The sequence below is a fragment of the Aphelocoma coerulescens genome, chromosome 2, assembly GCF_041296385.1.
Source record: "Aphelocoma coerulescens isolate FSJ_1873_10779 chromosome 2, UR_Acoe_1.0, whole genome shotgun sequence".
Lineage (NCBI taxonomy): Eukaryota > Metazoa > Chordata > Aves > Passeriformes > Corvidae > Aphelocoma > Aphelocoma coerulescens.
The window spans coordinates 63,380,000-63,405,501 of NC_091015.1; positions in this window are offsets into that span (position 1 = coordinate 63,380,000).

The following is a 25,502-nucleotide window of genomic DNA, read 5'->3' on the forward strand; positions in this document are numbered from 1 at the left end:
GTGCTTGCCTCTGCCAGTGGTGTAGACAAGCAGTACTGTGAATAGAGAAGATGGGCTGTCATCTCACAAGATTTAAAAAGGCCAACCCATGTGCCCGATGTACACAGAACCCTCCTGTCACAAAAATGTAAAACTAACAGATAATGCGTTTCTAAAGAAGAAGTGCTTGGACTAATGACTCGAAATGATTCTAAAAGCCAGAGGCTGTAGTTACAAAAATGCTGCTAGCGAGGATTTTCTTGTTATTTTCTAAGTCCGTGAGAGACTTTTCTCTCTCACAGAAGAGGTAGCAGGGAATGTAAACAACCCAGACACCTGCAACCTTGAAAAGTCTTGTTTATGGTATAGTAGAAAAATATTTTGACAATGGATGTTTTAGGATTTTAGCCAATCACCCCCAAGGGGTGGCTGGCCCTTTGTCCAATTAGGCTATGAAGAAAAAAGTCTATAAAAGAGTTTGTAAAATAATTAAATAAATCAATCTTGCTGCACAACTCCTGCCTGCTGGATCTTCTCCTCCTCCTCCTCCCTATGGCTGCGGGACACGGTGCTATACCGTAGGAACCAGGCCTGCGGTAATATTTGGTGCTGCCCGACGTGATCTGCACTCTCTGACGTGTCCTGCTGCTGCGAGCTAAGCCGAATTCCTCTAGAGGTACGCTGCTCCCCTTTGCCCCCGGGACCGGGAGGTCCGACAGAACTGAGAAATGGCAAACAGCGGCTCACAAACCGAAGCTGCGATGCTGGTCTGGAAAGGTGTGTTTAGCATATTGCGCACCTCCATTCCTGAAAACTCAGTTCGGGAATTATTAGACTGGGCTACTTTAAAAGGGATTTCCATGGACAGAGATAGTGCCCTGGACTTTGCCTTATGGCAGGAACTCGGATGCGCTGTCCGACAGGAGCTCCCGACTGGGGACTCAGCAGCGTTAGAATTATACAAAACCTGGCGTTCATTATTTTTCCTGCTGACAGACCTTGACTGTAACAGCAGGGCTGGCTCGCCTATCTCGGTGATGAGTGACAGAGGAATGTCCGAGGGGGGCCCCGTTGACTGGGTTTCCGGGGAAAATGATAATGGATTCAGAAAAAACCCCCCGGCTCCACAGGCAGAGCCTGCGCCGGCTCACCCTGCACAATCGCAGGACTCCACAGCCCCCAGGGACCCCGCGCCGCCAGAGGCGGGGGGGTCAGAGCAGCGGGAGGGCGCACAGCCTGCCTTGCCATTCGGCTGGGCAGCGGCCACGGCTTATCCAGGGCCTCAGATCAGCGGCTTAGCCACTTGGATGCCCAGAGAGGCTCCTAGCTCGGTTCCGTATGGACCTGGATCTAACTTCTTAGCCGGCGTAGCGCCGGGCGTGCCTGCCCCGGGACTCCCTGGGTGTGGTCCGCTGCCCTCCCTGGCGCTGGACTGTTCTGCGCAGTCGCAGAACCGAGCCATCGACCTCTTAGTGCAGCATTTGCCTTTGCTGATGGAGCTGCCAAACTTATCCCGAAGGATGGAGGAACTCCTCACCCTGCTAGATCAGCGAATGCCCGAACCAGCGCCGCCCGCGCCGCCCGCGCCCCCCCCGCCATCCGCGGGAGACGCGGCTCCGAGCCGAGAAACGGCGCGGCCGGCGGCGAACCCAGAAGCGGCGCAGCCGCGGGCGAACCCGGCAGCGGCTGTGGAGACGCGGCCAGAGACGGCGGCTGCGGAGCAGCGGGCAGGGGGGGAAGCGCCCAGAGCGACCCCCGAGAGCGGGCCAGCGGCGGCAGCGCCGGGCGCGGCTGGGGAGCGCGAAACAGCAGCGGCAGCGGCGACCGCGCCGAACGCAGCTGCTGTGCCAGAGGCGGCGGCGCCGAGAGCGGCTGTAGCCCCAGGGACGGCGACAGCGGTTCCAGTACCAGTTCGGTCGGGGCTGGCCGAGACAGCCTCCCGTATAGAAACTGGTGTAAAAACTGCTGCGCAGCCAGCTGCAGTCTGTCCTGTCTGTTCTGCCTCTAGCGAACTTAGCCAAAGTGCCCCTCCACGTACATTTCTGTTCACTCCCAGCACCCCAAAGTTGCCTTTGCCTGATGATTCCTCGTCAGGCAGTGAGGAAGATGAGGCGCTGGCCCCAGGTCGTCAGGCGGCTGTAGCCGCGCGGCGAAGGAAAAGGCTGCGCCGGTCTCGCCCCTGGACCTTTCAGGACTGCACGGTAACAGTGCGTCCGACGCATTACAATCGCTTCTTAGAGTCAGTTAAGAAGCGAGCATTGGAGGAGGGTGACTGGAGGTCATTAGAAATCCTTGGAATGCCATATAGATCTGAGGATTCTGGGGGTAACGGGGGAGCTGTTACACTCCATCCACAGGCGGTGCCAGAAGTTCAGGATGGTAGCGCTTCCCCTAAAGGGGAGATCCAAGCTTTCCCAGTGTATAAGGCTCTCCCAGATTCAGGAGAGCATGACAAGCATGAGGTAATTGCCTGGAAAGTTGCCCAGGACCTCCAATCCAAGGTGGCACAATATGGGCTAGGTTCTGCTGAGGTTATGCAGATAATAAGGGTGATAAATACGGATTTGCTTTCTCCATTTGATATCAGACACTTAGGTCAAATTCTATTTCAACCTGTACAATTTACAGTTTTTGAGAAAACCTGGAGAAAGCTGGCCGGCAAGACTGCATTAGCAAATATGCAGCTCCCTGCTGCTGATCCTAGACAGACAGCAGGAGTGGATGCTTTGATGGGGACTGGTCCCTTCTCTGATCCCAGTCTACAGGGTAACTTGCCCTCTAGCATCCTGCAGCAAGCTCAACAGGTCGGCATGGCTGCCCTGTTGAAAACCATAGAGTTGTCTGCGCCCAGAAAGCGATATACTGAAATAGTTCAAGGCAAATCAGAGTCATTCCTCTCTTTTGTAGAGAAAGTTGCTGCTTCTCTTGAGAAGCAGGTTGACGATGACGGGTTAAGACAGATGTTGTTAAGGCAGTTAGTGAGAGATAACACAAACGAGGAGTGCAGAAAAATCATAGATGCCTTACCAGGGGACCCTGAGGTAACAGACATGGTTGAAGCCTGTGCTAAGGTGGGATCTGGGAACCAGAAAAGGTCTGCCTTGGCTGCGTTCCTGCAGCCTGTTCACGCATCTTCTGGTCGTGAACCAAAGCCACCAAAACAGGTGAAGAAACGGAAGCGGCCTAAGCCGAGCCAAAAAGAGAACACACCGATCCCCCAGTGCAAGAGGTGTGGCAGGCCAGGCCATTGTACGGGCTACTGTAGATCCCGGACTCATGCCGATGGTCGGCCTTTGTCGGGAAACTTCCGCCGGGGTGCAAGGAGGGGTAATTGCTCTCCGATGCAGTCGCTCCCCCAGAGACTGGCACAGGTACAGGCACAGGCCTACCCAGCCGCCCTAGAGACGGCACCCAGGGATCAGACGGTCCCCACGGATCAGACAGTTTTGACGTCCACAGTGCAGCCGCAGTCGTCTTAGACTCTAGCGGTATTTATAAGGTTCCCTTGGATGCATATGGACCCTTAGCCCAGGGATCCAGTGCGATGCTGGTGGGAAAACCTGGCGTTGCCCATCAAGGAATCTTAGTGCACTCAGGAGTTATTGATTCTGACTTTAAAGGTCAGATTTGCGCTACGGTCTCCACGCAAAAACCCCCTGTAACTATTCCTGAAAAGACCTGCCTTGCTAAATTAGTGCCTTTTAAGTCTTGTGTCCCCAGGGTAGAACAAATTCAGGAAGATAACGGCAGTGGATCTACGGGACTTCCACAGGCCTTCTGGACTGCAGACATCTCTGACCAAAGGCCACAGATGACATGTACCCTGGTCCTGCCAAGCGCCCAACCACCCCGGATTCAGCTTCGAGGTTTGATTGATACGGGTGCTGATGTAACTATCATCTCCTTCTCTGCATGGCCTCCCTCATGGCCTTTAGCCCCAGTGGGATCGGCCATTGCAGGAATAGGAGGAACCACACAGAGCTATTTAAGCGAACGGCCTGTGATGGTGAAGGACTCAGAGGGACACACAGCTACAATTAGGCCTTATATTGCTACCACTTCCCATAACCTTTGGGGACGGGATGCGTTGGCAGTTTGGGGCGTACGGATTGGGACAAAATTTTAGCAGGGGTCACTGTGTGTAAGAGCGCACAGTATCCTACACTGCCTTTGTGGTGGTTCATCAACACACCAATCCGAGTCAGACTCTGCTCAGTTAGTTGAATTAAGGACTGTTACCATGGCTTTTCAGCGATTCTCACAGGAACCTTTGAATTTGGTTACTGACTCTGCTTATGTAGCAGATATAACCCAACGCTTAGATTATTCCCTTCTGAAGGAGGTGAACAATGTGGCTCTGTTTTCGCTGTTGCAAACCTTGTGGTCTGCAATTCAGGCTCGAGTGCATCCGTATTACATTCTGCACATTCGAAGCCACACCAATTTACCAGGTTTTCTAACGGAAGGCAATGCCAGGGCTGACATGCTGGCCAACCCTGCATGGGTAGGGCCTCAGCCTGACAAAATTGCACAAGCCAAGGCATCGCACGGTTTCTTCCATCAAAGTGCACATACCCTGCAGAAGCAGTTTCATTTAAAGCCAACCGAGGCGCGCCACATTGTCAGCGCTTGTGCTGACTGTCATGGACTCGCTGCGCCTTTGCCAGCGGGGGTAAACCCCAGAGGGCTAAAAGCCTTGCAGATTTGGCAAACGGATGTAACTCACGTCCCTGAATTTGGTTGGCTGAAATACGTGCACGTGTCTATTGACACTTTCTCCTCGGCTATGTGGGCTACTGCTCACACTGGAGAGAAGGGCCGTGATGTCATTGCCCATTGGAAACTGGCTTTCTCAGTCCTGGGCGTGCCAGCTTCTGTGAAAACCGATAATGGTCCTGCCTATGCCTCGGAGAAGACACGGCAGTTTTTACACCTATGGGGTGTAAACCATACCTTTGGTATCCCACATTCTCCTACTGGCCAAGCCATTGTTGAACGTGCTCATGGTACCTTGAAGCGTGTTTTGGACAAACAGAAAAGGGGAATGCATGGAGAAACCCCACAGAGCCGACTAGCAAAAGCTTTGTATACAATTAATCACCTTACAGTACCACAAAATTCAAATAATCCTGTTATTCTGAATCATTTTTTCTCATTGCAGTCTGCAGGTGACAGACAACTGCCCCGGGCAAAAGTCTGGGTGCGGAATTTACTCACTAACCAGTGGGAAGGCCCTCATGAGCTCATCGTTTGGGGTCGTGGGTATGCTTGCGTTTCCACAGATACTGGGATACGGTGGCTACCTTCAAAATGCGTTCGCCCTGACCTACGGCACCAGAGGCAGAACAGGCAACCTCTGAATGATGACCAGAACGCCAGTCATCCAAATGGCGACCAGAATGTAGATCATCAGCCGAATGACTCTTCTGATGATGACCAGGATGTCAACCATCAGGCAGATGGTCCTTCTACAAGCAGAGACTGGGATGGTCCTTCTACAAGCAGAGACTGAACTTTAAATTTCTTGTTATGGAGTCAGATAGTTAAAGCCTTAAGGACATATTTAGAATTAATAACTGATGTAGATTTCTATTTGGCATTAATAGTAGAGTTGTTATCTTATAAAACAAAAAGGGGGAATTGTAGTTACAAAAATGCTGCTAGCGAGGATTTTCTTGTTATTTTCTAAGTCCGTGAGAGACTTTTCTCTCTCACAGAAGAGGTAGCAGGGAATGTAAACAACCCAGACACCTGCAACCTTGAAAAGTCTTGTTTATGGTATAGTAGAAAAATATTTTGACAATGGATGTTTTAGGATTTTAGCCAATCACCCCCAAGGGGTGGCTGGCCCTTTGTCCAATTAGGCTATGAAGAAAAAAGTCTATAAAAGAGTTTGTAAAATAATTAAATAAATCAATCTTGCTGCACAACTCCTGCCTGCTGGATCTTCTCCTCCTCCTCCTCCCTATGGCTGCGGGACACGGTGCTATACCGTAGGAACCAGGCCTGCGGTAATAAGAGGCATGAACAAATGATGGCACAGCATGGCCCACGCACCCCATTTTTTCTCCTGATGCCGTGTACCTGCAGGGGAGAAAGGCCTGCTATGGCAGGTTTGGAAGGCAGTCAAGGCTGTCTGCACAGAACAGCGGACTGTGACATCAGCAGTCCAAAGACTCCATGGATGGCAACCTCGGTGAGCAATGCACTGTGACCTCACATCCCTCACTGCTTATGTTTGGGCATGGGCAGAGCCTGGCCCAGACTCACTCGCGCCTGGACCCCTGGCAAGCGTGCCTGGGAGGACTGGATGCCTGCGAGGTTGTTGGGAGCTGCTGTCAGCAACTCTCCGTTCTCATTTGCGAGACATTGCCTGTTTCCTCAACCCTACCTGGTTCAGGAAGCCAAGTACTGTGGGTGGTGTTTGCAGCAGCACAGGTGAGCAGTGCAGGAAATGTGCCCATGGGGCAGCCCGGGGGTGGGCAATGGTGTTTGGGGAGCTGTGAGTGTGTCCTTCTTGAGGGGCCTAGGCATTTATTCTACCCGCCCATCTCCCTGGGACAGCAAGTGACCATTTTGCAGCGTGTCACGCCAGCAAGAGGGAGCAGCTGCTGTCCCCAGCTCTGCTGCACCACGCAAACATGGCCACGGGGACAGAGTGGAACTGCCCCATCTGCCGGGACACTCAAGGTGAAATCGCTTCTGTAACGCCCTGTGTCCATGTGTTCTGCCTGGGCTGCATCGTGCGGTGGGCCAAGAGGAAACCATCGTGCCCCCTGTGCAGGCAGGCTATCAAGAGCATCATCTACTCTGTTCGGTCAGAGGAAGACTTTCTGGAGATAGTTCTTCCAAGCCCCTCGGATTCATCAGCTGCTGGCCACCAGGATGAGCAGGGGGCTGCGGAGCTGATGCCCAGGACTTATGTAGCTGGCTTCCCACCTGAGGTCTGGGCAGGCTTTTTCCAGGACTGCTCAGAAATCCTTGAGCCCCTGCTGCCCTGGCTGAACCAGGAAATATCGGAGCTTTTCAGAACCAGCTGGTGGGAGGTGGCTTTGGCCCAGAGCGCCATCGTGGCAAATTTATGCCGCTATGGGCTGAGTGAGGAGGCCTTGGTCCGGGAGCTGCACCCCTTGCTGCAGGAGGCGACGGTGGCATTTGTGCGCCGGCTCATCGACATTGCCGCTGACCGGTGCAGTGATGCGATCCTGCGGCAGATGAACCTCCTGAACGCTCATGCTGATGAGGAGGAGGAGGAGGAGGAGGAGGGAGAAGAGGAGGGCCGCACAGCCATCCCTGGCCCCTCTGCCTCCCGCCAGGGGACTCCCACCCCCATCCTGCTGGCCTCCTCCTGCAGCCCTGCAGTCTCCAGCGTGGAAGCGGACAGCCGCACGTTGGAAGCCACCCTCCGCGGGGGGCCCGGCCGCTCTCCATCCGCGCCTGACCCTGCAGAGCGGGAGCAGTCCCAGGAGGAGCCGGGCGGGGCAGCAGCAGTAGCAGGCCCCTCTGCCCAGGGCTGCAGCCGCAGCCCTTCCGCTCCTGGCCGGGACAGGGACTGCTTGCCCGAGGGGCCCCGGCGCCCTGCAAAGAGGAGGGCTTCTGGCCCTCACGACTCTCCCCAGCCCCCAAAAAGGCCGTCCCGCCGGCGGCAGCACAAGCCAAGAACCCCTGTTTGTAGAAGAAGGAAATAAACTGTTGGTTTTTTGACACAGTCTCTGAGGGTTGCTTTCTCCCCCTTCTCCTGGTGTCTTTTTCCTCTCCCCTCACGCCTCACTGTGGGTGGTAACTGCCTTGTTTTGGGCTTTTGGGCACGGCCACGGGCCTCTGGAGCCGCAAGGCCATATCCGCGCCATCTTCTCCTGCAACAAATCCCGCTGCAGCTGAGGGCAGAGGGGGCAGCAGGGACCGCTGGTTTATCAGAGGAACGACGGCCTCAGCCTGCACCCAGTTCTCCTCCCTGTCCACCGACCGTCACTTTCTGCTCTGCTTTCTCGACATCAGCCAGCGCACCCTCGCTCCCCGAAAGGCTGCCAGGGAGGCACAGAAAATGAGCAGGGACATCTGAGCCAGAGACAAGACTTGGAGTAACAGGATTTGCGGGAGGGGAAGGGGAAGGGGAAGGGGAAGGGGAAGGGGAGATGGGGGGGTGAACAGGGCTGATGGTGATGCAAAGATCTAGAACATCTGAAGGTGCCCAAGGCTCTCAGCCCTTATCTGCTGAAGAGCACTGGCAAGACCACGGGGATCCCTTCAGGAGGAGCGTTGCAGAGCTTTCTGTTCTCATGCCCTGCAGAGATGGGGCAGCAGCTGTAAGATAGAGGGTGCAGAGATGCCACAAGAGATTCCAGTGCTTTGGAGCACCCAGTGGTGTCCTGCCAGCCATGGGAAGGAATGTTGTGTGCAACAATGTGTTAGGCTGGGGGCCTGTGGCTATTCTCACAAGCCCCTGAGATGCCTCTATGTTGAGTCAGAATATGGACATCTCCAGGATGGTTTACCAGCCTATGAGACAAGGAAGTGAAAGGTCTCACTCAAGTGCTCAGGGAATAGCTGGTCACCAGCACTGAGGTCAGGAAAGAATTTTCTCCTCGGACAGATTGGTAATGGGACCCAGGGTTATTTTACCTCCCTCTGCTGCACTGAGCCTGACCACTGCTTAGGGCTTCTTCAGTCTCTTTTGGCTGGGTTGCTGCCTGCTGCTCATGCCCCATGAAGATGGCCTCTCACACCCTGCAGCTTGGGGGAGAATGGCTTTTTTTTTTTCCCCATGGTGGACTATCAAGCGTCCTCAGGTGTTTTTTTACCTTCCTCTACAGCACTGAGCATGACCTGTTGTCAGGGCTCCTTTGGGCCATTTTGGCCAGATACTGCTGCTCATGCTCCACAAGGTGGCCCTTGTGGCCCACATCTGGAGGGAAGAGGCTTCCCAGACTTCCTGGGTGGGCCCCAAAAGTGGCGGTACCAGTCTACCTTGCCCATCTTTCCCAACTCTCAACACTGTCCTAAATCAGTCCAGCTCAATAGCAAGGGATGACCAGGGATGGTGCTGCGCAGGGTTTAGAAAGAACTCTGTGGCAGCTCCCCAGGGCCCCCCCCCAGCAAGTTCTGTCACTTGGCACCAGGGCACTCTTCTGTGCACATGCTGGGGTCTCCAAGGGCATTATTCCCCATGGGGATGAGGCACCAGAGCGAGCTCATCACCAATGCCAGCACTAGCTCTCTCTTCTGGGCCACGAACAATTCCTTGTAGACTGTGTTTCCCAGAGAAAGGGGAACCAAGTCATGCCTATTCCCACCTTTGTGGGTTTATCAGTGCTTTTTGGCTCTACCATTGTAGGACCCTGGCTGAACCTCTGTGACTCCTGGGCTCCCACATCTGATGTCTACTGAAACAAAAGGGTCTTTTCTCTGTGTTTTAAATTTTCTGTCTTTTAATTTCTCTGTGTTGCTTCTGGTGCTCCACTGGTCTTCTTTGGGAAACTTTTGGAAGGCCACCACGTGAAGAAATTGAACACCAGTACACACTGAGAGGTTGCCTCTGATGACATTTCTTCCCAGCACTGGACTAGCAGAAGGCACTAAATACCCATAACCATCTCCCAGCCTAGGCACTGGCTCTGTCACTTTGTGGGAAGAAGACATGTACCTTCTGAGGGGAAGAAGAGCTGTGGATCATCTCAAGATAATGGAACCACCTGCACTGATTTGCAAAAAGTGTTTTTTGAAATTTTGCTGGGTTTATCCAGCTTCGCTGGGTTTCCACAGGACAACAAACCCCCACACCTCTGATATTATCAAGGCTCAAAGATCAAGCCTTCAGTCTGGTGCAGGATGTGCTTCTCATCTAAATGGTTGCAAACCATTTGGAGGTGAGCAATACCTGTTCATTTCTCCATGAATATTCTTTTTAGCTCCTTGTGCTCATTTTTAGAAATGTCTGGTCTGTTTTCTATGGAAGAACATACTAAAACACAAGAGCCTGAGAACAGCAGTGCTCCCTCAGAGGGAAGGTCCATCTGGCCCAATAGTCTGTCTCCAAAGTGTCCAACCACCAGTGTCTGAAGAAGAGCACATGAGCACTGAAGTCTAGTCCTGCCAGGACGTGGGGGTGCTCACAGGCCTCAGTGGCTGGGACTGGCCTCTCCTGGGACCCACACCCCCACCATCTCCTGCCAAGGGCCCAGGGGAGGTGTCCCAGCTCTGCCTGGGACCTTCAGTCCCTGCCTGAGCCCTGCTGTAGGTGTGCCCATCTCTGTTCCGTTCTCCTGGGTGGGCCTGGGACCTGCACTGCAGAGCTGCTCTCCGGGGTGGAGCCCTCAGACCTGGGTCGAACCTTGTCATGCAGCGCTCTGGGTTTAACATGGCATAACTGCTCTGTTCTATTCTATTCCCTGCACTCACCATGAGCCAAATAATGATGAGACTGCTATTTGTGTGAAGTTCCAGGGAGTTTTTGGTCCAAAACCACATTCAAGAACACATGCTACACAATTTACAACTGGAAATAGGATATTATTTTAATGTTTGTTTTTCTGAATCAGTTTCAGAGCTGATGCTCACAACCACTACCACAATGTGCACGTGTAGCCAGGAGCAGGCTGATGTCTTCTTCAGTTTAGCTTGAAAAATCCTTTGTAGTCTGGAAAAGGCAAGTGACAGAGCTACGGAATGCAGCAGCAGGAATACAGGCCCAGCAGGTCCTGTCTCCTGGAGGGTGAGAACATGAAGAATGAGAATCAGAAGCAACAACACAAAAGGTGTGTACTACCATGGGTATGTTCCAAAGTGTAACACGTATCAATTACAAACACACTTTCTGCCTTCTAAGATTTGCTTCATTGCTGTGCTCCCAGGCCAGGGATGCATGAAAAGCACTCTCGTGTCTGTCCTGTGCTTGTGTTGCAGGCAGGCAGAACTGGAAAATGCAGCTCTGGATGGATGCAAGAACCCCATAGGAAATGGAGCCAAGGGAAGAGCAGAGCTCAGCCCCACTCCAAACTTGCAGTGGGCAAGAGAGCCAGAGAGAGCCAGGGCGCGACTGGCGCCTTGGAGGTGTGAGGGCAGCAGGCAAGAGCGGAGCCGCAGGGGCCCAGAGGAGCCCTGACAAGGGGCCGTGCCCAGTGCTATGGAGGACAAGAAGCAACCCCCAGGCCACCCTTGGGGCCCACCCTGGGAGTCTGGAAAGCTTCCTGCCCAGTGCAGGGCATGAAAGGCTATCTTCATGGGGCATGAGCAGCAGGCAGCAACCCAGTCAGAAGGGCCTGAAGGAGCTGTGAACAGTGGTCATGCTCAGTGCTGCAGAGGAAGGCAAAACTCCCCAGGAAGTGCCAATCTGCCCTGGGGAAAAATTCCTTCCTGACCCCAGTGCTACTGATTGGCCATCCTGAGCATGGGCTCTGTAATTAAGGGACCCAGTGGAAACACAAATCTCCTTAGAGAACCACATCCCATCCGGCTTGCTAACCAGAGACACCTGGACAGGACAACCCAGGCTCAGCCAGGCCTACTGCCAGTGGTACAATAGATAGAGTCTCCAAGGGTGCTCAGGTAAGTCCCTGATCCAAAGAGATAGATGACTGGTTGGGTTTTTTTAACCTTTCCCTCTCATAATAAACCAGAACTCTTCTAGGGATCCTTAAAAGATCCTGCCCTTAAAAATGACAATGGCCTGGGCCCAGGGAGGGGCCAGGGGACAGTTTGGTGCTGCCCTCAGCACTGAAGGGGGTCAATGCAGGGAAAGAACCACGAAAAAGGTCAGACCATCACACACATCTACCTTCCCCCAACAGAGAACCGTGGATACTGGGCTCATTCATCCAGGCAGCAGGAACTTGGCTTGTAGAAGTTTCACTTCACACTGAACAGGAACGAAATTCCTGCTCAGCTGGCACTGATCACGGTTATGTATTTTTAGGGTTCAAGAAGGTAGGGATGATCCTGTGTTGTGCCTAGGGCTCTTTCCCTAGAAGATACTCCTGAGAAGATGGTAAAGATGAGTCAGGAAAACTCTTCTAAAAATCCCCTTCTTTCCTAGGCTGGTTTCAAGCTGTAACTCACTTGATCACTTCCCACTAGTTTTAGTAAAACATCCTAAGGGGGCAGAAAATGCCCAGCTGCAAGGCTGGCTGGAGTGACTTACAGCTCCCTGAAAGCTGCAGGCGAAGCAGCTTGGGAAGCACAGCAAGAAGAACAGACAGACCTGCCCTTGCTTGGGTGGCTCAGTCTGTGGCAAGCACTACCACAAGGGGGAGAGATTAAAACTCGATGGCAGTATAGATTTTCTCTACATTTTTGACTGGTTTGCCCAAAATTGTGCTTGATGCTTATTTTTCAGTTACCTGTCCATTTTCAACTTCATTTCTGAATGGGATGAGAGCAACAGAGGGTTTTAATGGCCACTGAGCTAATGACCACACCATTGTGCCCATCGACCACAATCCAGTGGGCTGTAGGGAGGAAAAAAAATCTGAATTTAAAAACAACCGTGCAAGAAGTTTGTGGAGACTGGCATGAAATGTCGGGATGTGCTTGCCTCTGCCAGTGGTGTAGACAAGCAGTACTGTGAATAGAGAAGATGGGCTGTCATCTCACAAGATTTAAAAAGGCCAACCCATGTGCCCGATGTACACAGAACCCTCCTGTCACAAAAATGTAAAACTAACAGATAATGCGTTTCTAAAGAAGAAGTGCTTGGACTAATGACTCGAAATGATTCTAAAAGCCAGAGGCATGAACAAATGATGGCACAGCATGGCCCACGCACCCCATTTTTTCTCCTGATGCCGTGTACCTGCAGGGGAGAAAGGCCTGCTATGGCAGGTTTGGAAGGCAGTCAAGGCTGTCTGCACAGAACAGCGGACTGTGACATCAGCAGTCCAAAGACTCCATGGATGGCAACCTCGGTGAGCAATGCACTGTGACCTCACATCCCTCACTGCTTATGTTTGGGCATGGGCAGAGCCTGGCCCAGACTCACTCGCGCCTGGACCCCTGGCAAGCGTGCCTGGGAGGACTGGATGCCTGCGAGGTTGTTGGGAGCTGCTGTCAGCAACTCTCCGTTCTCATTTGCGAGACATTGCCTGTTTCCTCAACCCTACCTGGTTCAGGAAGCCAAGTACTGTGGGTGGTGCTTGCAGCAGCACAGGTGAGCAGTGCAGGAAATGTGCCCATGGGGCAGCCCGGGGGTGGGCAATGGTGTTTGGGGAGCTGTGAGTGTGTCCTTCTTGAGGGGCCTAGGCATTTATTCTACCCGCCCATCTCCCTGGGACAGCAAGTGACCATTTTGCAGCGTGTCACGCCAGCAAGAGGGAGCAGCTGCTGTCCCCAGCTCTGCTGCACCACGCAAACATGGCCACGGGGACAGAGTGGAACTGCCCCATCTGCCGTGACACTCAAGGTGAAATCGCTTCTGTAACGCCCTGTGTCCATGTGTTCTGCCTGGGCTGCATCGTGCGGTGGGCCAAGAGGAAACCATCGTGCCCCCTGTGCAGGCAGGCTATCAAGAGCATCATCTACTCTGTTCGGTCAGAGGAAGACTTTCTGGAGATAGTTCTTCCAAGCCCCTCGGATTCATCAGCTGCTGGCCACCAGGATGAGCAGGGGGCTGCGGAGCTGATGCCCAGGACTTATGTAGCTGGCTTCCCACCTGAGGTCTGGGCAGGCTTTTTCCAGGACTGCTCAGAAATCCTTGAGCCCCTGCTGCCCTGGCTGAACCAGGAAATATCGGAGCTTTTCAGAACCAGCTGGTGGGAGGTGGCTTTGGCCCAGAGCGCCATCGTGGCAAATTTATGCCGCTATGGGCTGAGTGAGGAGGCCTTGGTCCGGGAGCTGCACCCCTTGCTGCAGGAGGCGACGGTGGCATTTGTGCGCCGGCTCATCGACATTGCCGCTGACCGGTGCAGTGATGCGATCCTGCGGCAGATGAACCTCCTGAACGCTCATGCTGATGAGGAGGAGGAGGAGGAGGAGGGAGAAGAGGAGGGCCGCACAGCCATCCCTGGCCCCTCTGCCTCCCGCCAGGGGACTCCCACCCCCATCCTGCTGGCCTCCTCCTGCAGCCCTGCAGTCTCCAGCGTGGAAGCGGACAGCCGCACGTTGGAAGCCACCCTCCGCGGGGGGCCCGGCCGCTCTCCATCCGCGCCTGACCCTGCAGAGCGGGAGCAGTCCCAGGAGGAGCCGGGCGGGGCAGCAGCAGTAGCAGGCCCCTCTGCCCAGGGCTGCAGCCGCAGCCCTTCCGCTCCTGGCCGGGACAGGGACTGCTTGCCCGAGGGGCCCCGGCGCCCTGCAAAGAGGAGGGCTTCTGGCCCTCACGACTCTCCCCAGCCCCCAAAAAGGCCGTTCCGCCGGCGGCAGCACAAGCCAAGAACCCCTGTTTGTAGAAGAAGGAAATAAACTGTTGGTTTTTTGACACAGTCTCTGAGGGTTGCTTTCTCCCCCTTCTCCTGGTGTCTTTTTCCTCTCCCCTCACGCCTCACTGTGGGTGGTAACTGCCTTGTTTTGGGCTTTTGGGCACGGCCACGGGCCTCTGGAGCCGCAAGGCCATATCCGCGCCATCTTCTCCTGCAACAAATCCCGCTGCAGCTGAGGGCAGAGGGGGCAGCAGGGACCGCTGGTTTATCAGAGGAACGACGGCCTCAGCCTGCACCCAGTTCTCCTCCCTGTCCACCGACCGTCACTTTCTGCTCTGCTTTCTCGACGTCAGCCAGCGCACCCTCGCTCCCCAAAAGGCTGCCAGGGAGGCACAGAAAATGAGCAGGGACATCTGAGCCAGAGACAAGACTTGGAGTAACAGGATTTGCGGGAGGGGAAGGGGAAGGGGAAGGGGAAGGGGAAGGGGAAGGGGAAGGGGAAGGGGAAGGGAAAGGGGAGGGGAAGGGGAAGGGGAAGGGGAAGGGGAAGGGGAAGGGGAAGGGGAAGGGGAGATGGGGGGGTGAACAGGGCTGATGGTGATGCAAAGATCTAGAACATCTGAAGGTGCCCAAGGCTCTCAGCCCTTATCTGCTGAAGAGCACTGGCAAGACCACGGGGATCCCTTCAGGAGGAGCGTTGCAGAGCTTTCTGTTCTCATGCCCTGCAGAGATGGGGCAGCAGCTGTAAGATAGAGGGTGCGGAGATGCCACAAGAGATTCCAGTGCTTTGGAGCACCCAGTGGTGTCCTGCCAGCCATGGGAAGGAATGTTGTGTGCAACAATGTGTTAGGCTGGGGGCCTGTGGCTATTCTCACAAGCCCCTGAGATGCCTCTATGTTGAGTCAGAATATGGACATCTCCAGGATGGTTTACCAGCCTATGAGACAAGGAAGTGAAAGGTCTCACTCAAGTGCTCAGGGAATAGCTGGTCACCAGCACTGAGGTCAGGAAAGAATTTTCTCCTCGGACAGATTGGTAATGGGACCCAGGGTTATTTTACCTCCCTCTGCTGCACTGAGCCTGACCACTGCTTAGGGCTTCTTCAGTCTCTTTTGGCTGGGTTGCTGCCTGCTGCTCATGCCCCATGAAGATGGCCTCTCACACCCTGCAGCTTGGGGGAGAATGGCTTTTTTTTTTTCCCCATGGTGGACTATCAAGCGTCCTCAGGTGTTTTTTTACCTTCCTCTACAGCACTGAGCATGACCTGTTGTCAGGGCTCCTTTGGGCCATTTTGGCCAGATACTGCTGCTCATGCTCCACAAGGTGGCCCTTGTGGCCCACATCTGGAGGGAAGAGGCTTCCCAGACTTCCTGGGTGGGCCCCAAAAGTGGCGGTACCAGTCTACCTTGCCCATCTTTCCCAACTCTCAACACTGTCCTAAATCAGTCCAGCTCAACAGCAAGGGATGACCAGGGATGGTGCTGCGCAGGGTTTAGAAAGAACTCTGTGGCAGCTCCCCAGGGCCCCCCCCAGCAAGTTCTGTCACTTGGCACCAGGGCACTCTTCTGTGCACATGCTGGGGTCTCCAAGGGCATTATTCCCCATGGGGATGAGGCACCAGAGCGAGCTCATCACCAATGCCAGCACTAGCTCTCTCTTCTGGGCCACGAACAATTCCTTGTAGACTGTGTTTCCCAGAGAAAGGGGAACCAAGTCATGCCTATTCCCACCTTTGTGGGTTTATCAGTGCTTTTTGGCTCTACCATTGTAGGACCCTGGCTGAACCTCTGTGACTCCTGGGCTCCCACATCTGATGTCTACTGAAACAAAAGGGTCTTTTCTCTGTGTTTTAAATTTTCTGTCTTTTAATTTCTCTGTGTTGCTTCTGGTGCTCCACTGGTCTTCTTTGGGAAACTTTTGGAAGGCCACCACGTGAAGAAATTGAACACCAGTACACACTGAGAGGTTGCCTCTGATGACATTTCTTCCCAGCACTGGACTAGCAGAAGGCACTAAATACCCATAACCATCTCCCAGCCTAGGCACTGGCTCTGTCACTTTGTGGGAAGAAGACATGTACCTTCTGAGGGGAAGAAGAGCTGTGGATCATCTCAAGATAATGGAACCACCTGCACTGATTTGCAAAAAGTGTTTTTTGAAATTTTGCTGGGTTTATCCAGCTTCGCTGGGTTTCCACAGGACAACAAACCCCCACACCTCTGATATTATCAAGGCTCAAAGATCAAGCCTTCAGTCTGGTGCAGGATGTGCTTCTCATCTAAATGGTTGCAAACCATTTGGAGGTGAGCAATACCTGTTCATTTCTCCATGAATATTCTTTTTAGCTCCTTGTGCTCATTTTTAGAAATGTCTGGTCTGTTTTCTATGGAAGAACATACTAAAACACAAGAGCCTGAGAACAGCAGTGCTCCCTCAGAGGGAAGGTCCATCTGGCCCAATAGTCTGTCTCCAAAGTGTCCAACCACCAGTGTCTGAAGAAGAGCACATGAGCACTGAAGTCTAGTCCTGCCAGGACGTGGGGGTGCTCACAGGCCTCAGTGGCTGGGACTGGCCTCTCCTGGGACCCACACCCCCACCATCTCCTGCCAAGGGCCCAGGGGAGGTGTCCCAGCTCTGCCTGGGACCTTCAGTCCCTGCCTGAGCCCTGCTGTAGGTGTGCCCATCTCTGTTCCGTTCTCCTGGGTGGGCCTGGGACCTGCACTGCAGAGCTGCTCTCCGGGGTGGAGCCCTCAGACCTGGGTCGAACCTTGTCATGCAGCGCTCTGGGTTTAACATGGCATAACTGCTCTGTTCTATTCTATTCCCTGCACTCACCATGAGCCAAATAATGATGAGACTGCTATTTGTGTGAAGTTCCAGGGAGTTTTTGGTCCAAAACCACATTCAAGAACACATGCTACACAATTTACAACTGGAAATAGGATATTATTTTAATGTTTGTTTTTCTGAATCAGTTTCAGAGCTGATGCTCACAACCACTACCACAATGTGCACGTGTAGCCAGGAGCAGGCTGATGTCTTCTTCAGTTTAGCTTGAAAAATCCTTTGTAGTCTGGAAAAGGCAAGTGACAGAGCTACGGAATGCAGCAGCAGGAATACAGGCCCAGCAGGTCCTGTCTCCTGGAGGGTGAGAACATGAAGAATGAGAATCAGAAGCAACAACACAAAAGGTGTGTACTACCATGGGTATGTTCCAAAGTGTAACACGTATCAATTACAAACACACTTTCTGCCTTCTAAGATTTGCTTCATTGCTGTGCTCCCAGGCCAGGGATGCATGAAAAGCACTCTCGTGTCTGTCCTGTGCTTGTGTTGCAGGCAGGCAGAACTGGAAAATGCAGCTCTGGATGGATGCAAGAACCCCATAGGAAATGGAGCCAAGGGAAGAGCAGAGCTCAGCCCCACTCCAAACTTGCAGTGGGCAAGAGAGCCAGAGAGAGCCAGGGCGCGACTGGCGCCTTGGAGGTGTGAGGGCAGCAGGCAAGAGCGGAGCCGCAGGGGCCCAGAGGAGCCCTGACAAGGGGCCGTGCCCAGTGCTATGGAGGACAAGAAGCAACCCCCAGGCCACCCTTGGGGCCCACCCTGGGAGTCTGGAAAGCTTCCTGCCCAGTGCAGGGCATGAAAGGCTATCTTCATGGGGCATGAGCAGCAGGCAGCAACCCAGTCAGAAGGGCCTGAAGGAGCTGTGAACAGTGGTCATGCTCAGTGCTGCAGAGGAAGGCAAAACTCCCCAGGAAGTGCCAATCTGCCCTGGGGAAAAATTCCTTCCTGACCCCAGTGCTACTGATTGGCCATCCTGAGCATGGGCTCTGTAATTAAGGGACCCAGTGGAAACACAAATCTCCTTAGAGAACCACATCCCATCCGGCTTGCTAACCAGAGACACCTGGACAGGACAACCCAGGCTCAGCCAGGCCTACTGCCAGTGGTACAATAGATAGAGTCTCCAAGGGTGCTCAGGTAAGTCCCTGATCCAAAGAGATAGATGACTGGTTGGGTTTTTTTAACCTTTCCCTCTCATAATAAACCAGAACTCTTCTAGGGATCCTTAAAAGATCCTGCCCTTAAAAATGACAATGGCCTGGGCCCAGGGAGGGGCCAGGGGACAGTTTGGTGCTGCCCTCAGCACTGAAGGGGGTCAATGCAGGGAAAGAACCACGAAAAAGGTCAGACCATCACACACATCTACCTTCCCCCAACAGAGAACCGTGGATACTGGGCTCATTCATCCAGGCAGCAGGAACTTGGCTTGTAGAAGTTTCACTTCACACTGAACAGGAACGAAATTCCTGCTCAGCTGGCACTGATCACGGTTATGTATTTTTAGGGTTCAAGAAGATAGGGATGATCCTGTGTTGTGCCTAGGAGTTTTTCCCTAGAAGATACTCCTGAGAAGATGGTAAAGATGAGTCAGGAAAACTCTTCTAAAAATCCCCTTCTTTCCTAGGCTGGTTTCAAGCTGTAACTCACTTGATCACTTCCCACTAGTTTTAGTAAAACATCCTAAGGGGGCAGAAAATGCCCAGCTGCAAGGCTGGCTGGAGTGACTTACAGCTCCCTGAAAGCTGCAGGCGAAGCAGCTTGGGAAGCACAGCAAGAAGAACAGACAGACCTGCCCTTGCTTGGGTGGCTCAGTCTGTGGCAAGCACTACCACAAGGGGGAGAGATTAAAACTCGATGGCAGTATAGATTTTCTCTACATTTTTGACTGGTTTGCCCAAAATTGTGCTTGATGCTTATTTTTCAGTTACCTGTCCATTTTCAACTTCATTTCTGAATGGGATGAGAGCAACAGAGGGTTTTAATGGCCACTGAGCTAATGACCACACCATTGTGCCCATCGACCACAATCCAGTGGGCTGTAGGGAGGAAAAAAAATCTGAATTTAAAAACAACCGTGCAAGAAGTTTGTGGAGACTGGCATGAAATGTCGGGATGTGCTTGCCTCTGCCAGTGGTGTAGACAAGCAGTACTGTGAATAGAGAAGATGGGCTGTCATCTCACAAGATTTAAAAAGGCCAACCCATGTGCCCGATGTACACAGAACCCTCCTGTCACAAAAATGTAAAACTAACAGATAATGCGTTTCTAAAGAAGAAGTGCTTGGACTAATGACTCGAAATGATTCTAAAAGCCAGAGGCATGAACAAATGATGGCACAGCATGGCCCACGCACCCCATTTTTTCTCCTGATGCCGTGTACCTGCAGGGGAGAAAGGCCTGCTATGGCAGGTTTGGAAGGCAGTCAAGGCTGTCTGCACAGAACAGCGGACTGTGACATCAGCAGTCCAAAGACTCCATGGATGGCAACCTCGGTGAGCAATGCACTGTGACCTCACATCCCTCACTGCTTATGTTTGGGCATGGGCAGAGCCTGGCCCAGACTCACTCGCGCCTGGACCCCTGGCAAGCGTGCCTGGGAGGACTGGATGCCTGCGAGGTTGTTGGGAGCTGCTGTCAGCAACTCTCCGTTCTCATTTGCGAGACATTGCCTGTTTCCTCAACCCTACCTGGTTCAGGAAGCCAAGTACTGTGGGTGGTGCTTGCAGCAGCACAGGTGAGCAGTGCAGGAAATGTGCCCATGGGGCAGCCCGGGGGTGGGCAATGGTGTTTGGGGAGCTGTGAGTGTGTCCTTCTTGAGGGGCCTAGGCATTTATTCTACCCGCCCATCTCCCTGGGACAGCAAGTGACCATTTTGCAGCGTGTCACGCCAGCAAGAGGGAGCAGCTGCTGTCCCCAGCTCTGCTGCACCACGCAAACATGGCCACGGGGACAGAGTGGAACTGCCCCATCTGCCGTGACACTCAAGGTGAAATCGCTTCTGTAACGCCCTGTGTCCATGTGTTCTGCCTGGGCTGCATCGTGCGGTGGGCCAAGAGGAAACCATCGTGCCCCCTGTGCAGGCAGGCTATCAAGAGCATCATCTACTCTGTTCGGTCAGAGGAAGACTTTCTGGAGATAGTTCTTCCAAGCCCCTCGGATTCATCAGCTGCTGGCCACCAGGATGAGCAGGGGGCTGCGGAGCTGATGCCCAGGACTTATGTAGCTGGCTTCCCACCTGAGGTCTGGGCAGGCTTTTTCCAGGACTGCTCAGAAATCCTTGAGCCCCTGCTGCCCTGGCTGAACCAGGAAATATCGGAGCTTTTCAGAACCAGCTGGTGGGAGGTGGCTTTGGCCCAGAGCGCCATCGTGGCAAATTTATGCCGCTATGGGCTGAGTGAGGAGGCCTTGGTCCGGGAGCTGCACCCCTTGCTGCAGGAGGCGACGGTGGCATTTGTGCGCCGGCTCATCGACATTGCCGCTGACCGGTGCAGTGATGCGATCCTGCGGCAGATGAACCTCCTGAACGCTCATGCTGATGAGGAGGAGGAGGAGGAGGAGGAGGGAGAAGAGGAGGGCCGCACAGCCATCCCTGGCCCCTCTGCCTCCCGCCAGGGGACTCCCACCCCCATCCTGCTGGCCTCCTCCTGCAGCCCTGCAGTCTCCAGCGTGGAAGCGGACAGCCGCACGTTGGAAGCCACCCTCCGCGGGGGGCCCGGCCGCTCTCCATCCGCGCCTGACCCTGCAGAGCGGGAGCAGTCCCAGGAGGAGCCGGGCGGGGCAGCAGCAGTAGCAGGCCCCTCTGCCCAGGGCTGCAGCCGCAGCCCTTCCGCTCCTGGCCGGGACAGGGACTGCTTGCCCGAGGGGCCCCGGCGCCCTGCAAAGAGGAGGGCTTCTGGCCCTCACGACTCTCCCCAGCCCCCAAAAAGGCCGTTCCGCCGGCGGCAGCACAAGCCAAGAACCCCTGTTTGTAGAAGAAGGAAATAAACTGTTGGTTTTTTGACACAGTCTCTGAGGGTTGCTTTCTCCCCCTTCTCCTGGTGTCTTTTTCCTCTCCCCTCACGCCTCACTGTGGGTGGTAACTGCCTTGTTTTGGGCTTTTGGGCACGGCCACGGGCCTCTGGAGCCGCAAGGCCATATCCGCGCCATCTTCTCCTGCAACAAATCCCGCTGCAGCTGAGGGCAGAGGGGGCAGCAGGGACCGCTGGTTTATCAGAGGAACGACGGCCTCAGCCTGCACCCAGTTCTCCTCCCTGTCCACCGACCGTCACTTTCTGCTCTGCTTTCTCGACGTCAGCCAGCGCACCCTCGCTCCCCAAAAGGCTGCCAGGGAGGCACAGAAAATGAGCAGGGACATCTGAGCCAGAGACAAGACTTGGAGTAACAGGATTTGCGGGAGGGGAAGGGGAAGGGGAAGGGGAAGGGGAAGGGGAAGGGGAAGGGGAAGGGAAAGGGGAGGGGAAGGGGAAGGGGAAGGGGAAGGGGAAGGGGAAGGGGAAGGGGAAGGGGAGATGGGGGGGTGAACAGGGCTGATGGTGATGCAAAGATCTAGAACATCTGAAGGTGCCCAAGGCTCTCAGCCCTTATCTGCTGAAGAGCACTGGCAAGACCACGGGGATCCCTTCAGGAGGAGCGTTGCAGAGCTTTCTGTTCTCATGCCCTGCAGAGATGGGGCAGCAGCTGTAAGATAGAGGGTGCGGAGATGCCACAAGAGATTCCAGTGCTTTGGAGCACCCAGTGGTGTCCTGCCAGCCATGGGAAGGAATGTTGTGTGCAACAATGTGTTAGGCTGGGGGCCTGTGGCTATTCTCACAAGCCCCTGAGATGCCTCTATGTTGAGTCAGAATATGGACATCTCCAGGATGGTTTACCAGCCTATGAGACAAGGAAGTGAAAGGTCTCACTCAAGTGCTCAGGGAATAGCTGGTCACCAGCACTGAGGTCAGGAAAGAATTTTCTCCTCGGACAGATTGGTAATGGGACCCAGGGTTATTTTACCTCCCTCTGCTGCACTGAGCCTGACCACTGCTTAGGGCTTCTTCAGTCTCTTTTGGCTGGGTTGCTGCCTGCTGCTCATGCCCCATGAAGATGGCCTCTCACACCCTGCAGCTTGGGGGAGAATGGCTTTTTTTTTTTCCCCATGGTGGACTATCAAGCGTCCTCAGGTGTTTTTTTACCTTCCTCTACAGCACTGAGCATGACCTGTTGTCAGGGCTCCTTTGGGCCATTTTGGCCAGATACTGCTGCTCATGCTCCACAAGGTGGCCCTTGTGGCCCACATCTGGAGGGAAGAGGCTTCCCAGACTTCCTGGGTGGGCCCCAAAAGTGGCGGTACCAGTCTACCTTGCCCATCTTTCCCAACTCTCAACACTGTCCTAAATCAGTCCAGCTCAACAGCAAGGGATGACCAGGGATGGTGCTGCGCAGGGTTTAGAAAGAACTCTGTGGCAGCTCCCCAGGGCCCCCCCCAGCAAGTTCTGTCACTTGGCACCAGGGCACTCTTCTGTGCACATGCTGGGGTCTCCAAGGGCATTATTCCCCATGGGGATGAGGCACCAGAGCGAGCTCATCACCAATGCCAGCACTAGCTCTCTCTTCTGGGCCACGAACAATTCCTTGTAGACTGTGTTTCCCAGAGAAAGGGGAACCAAGTCATGCCTATTCCCACCTTTGTGGGTTTATCAGTGCTTTTTGGCTCTACCATTGTAGGACCCTGGCTGAACCTCTGTGACTCCTGGGCTCCCACATCTGATGTCTACTGAAACAAAAGGGTCTTTTCTCTGTGTTTTAAATTTTCTGTCTTTTAATTTCTCTGTGTTGCTTCTGGTGCTCCACTGGTCTTCTTTGGGAAACTTTTGGAAGGCCACCACGTGAAGAAATTGAACACCAGTACACACTGAGAGGTTGCCTCTGATGACATTTCTTCCCAGCACTGGACTAGCAGAAGGCACTAAATACCCATAACCATCTCCCAGCCTAGGCACTGGCTCTGTCACTTTGTGGGAAGAAGACATGTACCTTCTGAGGGGAAGAAGAGCTGTGGATCATCTCAAGATAATGGAACCACCTGCACTGATTTGCAAAAAGTGTTTTTTGAAATTTTGCTGGGTTTATCCAGCTTCGCTGGGTTTCCACAGGACAACAAACCCCCACACCTCTGATATTATCAAGGCTCAAAGATCAAGCCTTCAGTCTGGTGCAGGATGTGCTTCTCATCTAAATGGTTGCAAACCATTTGGAGGTGAGCAATACCTGTTCATTTCTCCATGAATATTCTTTTTAGCTCCTTGTGCTCATTTTTAGAAATGTCTGGTCTGTTTTCTATGGAAGAACATACTAAAACACAAGAGCCTGAGAACAGCAGTGCTCCCTCAGAGGGAAGGTCCATCTGGCCCAATAGTCTGTCTCCAAAGTGTCCAACCACCAGTGTCTGAAGAAGAGCACATGAGCACTGAAGTCTAGTCCTGCCAGGACGTGGGGGTGCTCACAGGCCTCAGTGGCTGGGACTGGCCTCTCCTGGGACCCACACCCCCACCATCTCCTGCCAAGGGCCCAGGGGAGGTGTCCCAGCTCTGCCTGGGACCTTCAGTCCCTGCCTGAGCCCTGCTGTAGGTGTGCCCATCTCTGTTCCGTTCTCCTGGGTGGGCCTGGGACCTGCACTGCAGAGCTGCTCTCCGGGGTGGAGCCCTCAGACCTGGGTCGAACCTTGTCATGCAGCGCTCTGGGTTTAACATGGCATAACTGCTCTGTTCTATTCTATTCCCTGCACTCACCATGAGCCAAATAATGATGAGACTGCTATTTGTGTGAAGTTCCAGGGAGTTTTTGGTCCAAAACCACATTCAAGAACACATGCTACACAATTTACAACTGGAAATAGGATATTATTTTAATGTTTGTTTTTCTGAATCAGTTTCAGAGCTGATGCTCACAACCACTACCACAATGTGCACGTGTAGCCAGGAGCAGGCTGATGTCTTCTTCAGTTTAGCTTGAAAAATCCTTTGTAGTCTGGAAAAGGCAAGTGACAGAGCTACGGAATGCAGCAGCAGGAATACAGGCCCAGCAGGTCCTGTCTCCTGGAGGGTGAGAACATGAAGAATGAGAATCAGAAGCAACAACACAAAAGGTGTGTACTACCATGGGTATGTTCCAAAGTGTAACACGTATCAATTACAAACACACTTTCTGCCTTCTAAGATTTGCTTCATTGCTGTGCTCCCAGGCCAGGGATGCATGAAAAGCACTCTCGTGTCTGTCCTGTGCTTGTGTTGCAGGCAGGCAGAACTGGAAAATGCAGCTCTGGATGGATGCAAGAACCCCATAGGAAATGGAGCCAAGGGAAGAGCAGAGCTCAGCCCCACTCCAAACTTGCAGTGGGCAAGAGAGCCAGAGAGAGCCAGGGCGCGACTGGCGCCTTGGAGGTGTGAGGGCAGCAGGCAAGAGCGGAGCCGCAGGGGCCCAGAGGAGCCCTGACAAGGGGCCGTGCCCAGTGCTATGGAGGACAAGAAGCAACCCCCAGGCCACCCTTGGGGCCCACCCTGGGAGTCTGGAAAGCTTCCTGCCCAGTGCAGGGCATGAAAGGCTATCTTCATGGGGCATGAGCAGCAGGCAGCAACCCAGTCAGAAGGGCCTGAAGGAGCTGTGAACAGTGGTCATGCTCAGTGCTGCAGAGGAAGGCAAAACTCCCCAGGAAGTGCCAATCTGCCCTGGGGAAAAATTCCTTCCTGACCCCAGTGCTACTGATTGGCCATCCTGAGCATGGGCTCTGTAATTAAGGGACCCAGTGGAAACACAAATCTCCTTAGAGAACCACATCCCATCCGGCTTGCTAACCAGAGACACCTGGACAGGACAACCCAGGCTCAGCCAGGCCTACTGCCAGTGGTACAATAGATAGAGTCTCCAAGGGTGCTCAGGTAAGTCCCTGATCCAAAGAGATAGATGACTGGTTGGGTTTTTTTAACCTTTCCCTCTCATAATAAACCAGAACTCTTCTAGGGATCCTTAAAAGATCCTGCCCTTAAAAATGACAATGGCCTGGGCCCAGGGAGGGGCCAGGGGACAGTTTGGTGCTGCCCTCAGCACTGAAGGGGGTCAATGCAGGGAAAGAACCACGAAAAAGGTCAGACCATCACACACATCTACCTTCCCCCAACAGAGAACCGTGGATACTGGGCTCATTCATCCAGGCAGCAGGAACTTGGCTTGTAGAAGTTTCACTTCACACTGAACAGGAACGAAATTCCTGCTCAGCTGGCACTGATCACGGTTATGTATTTTTAGGGTTCAAGAAGATAGGGATGATCCTGTGTTGTGCCTAGGAGTTTTTCCCTA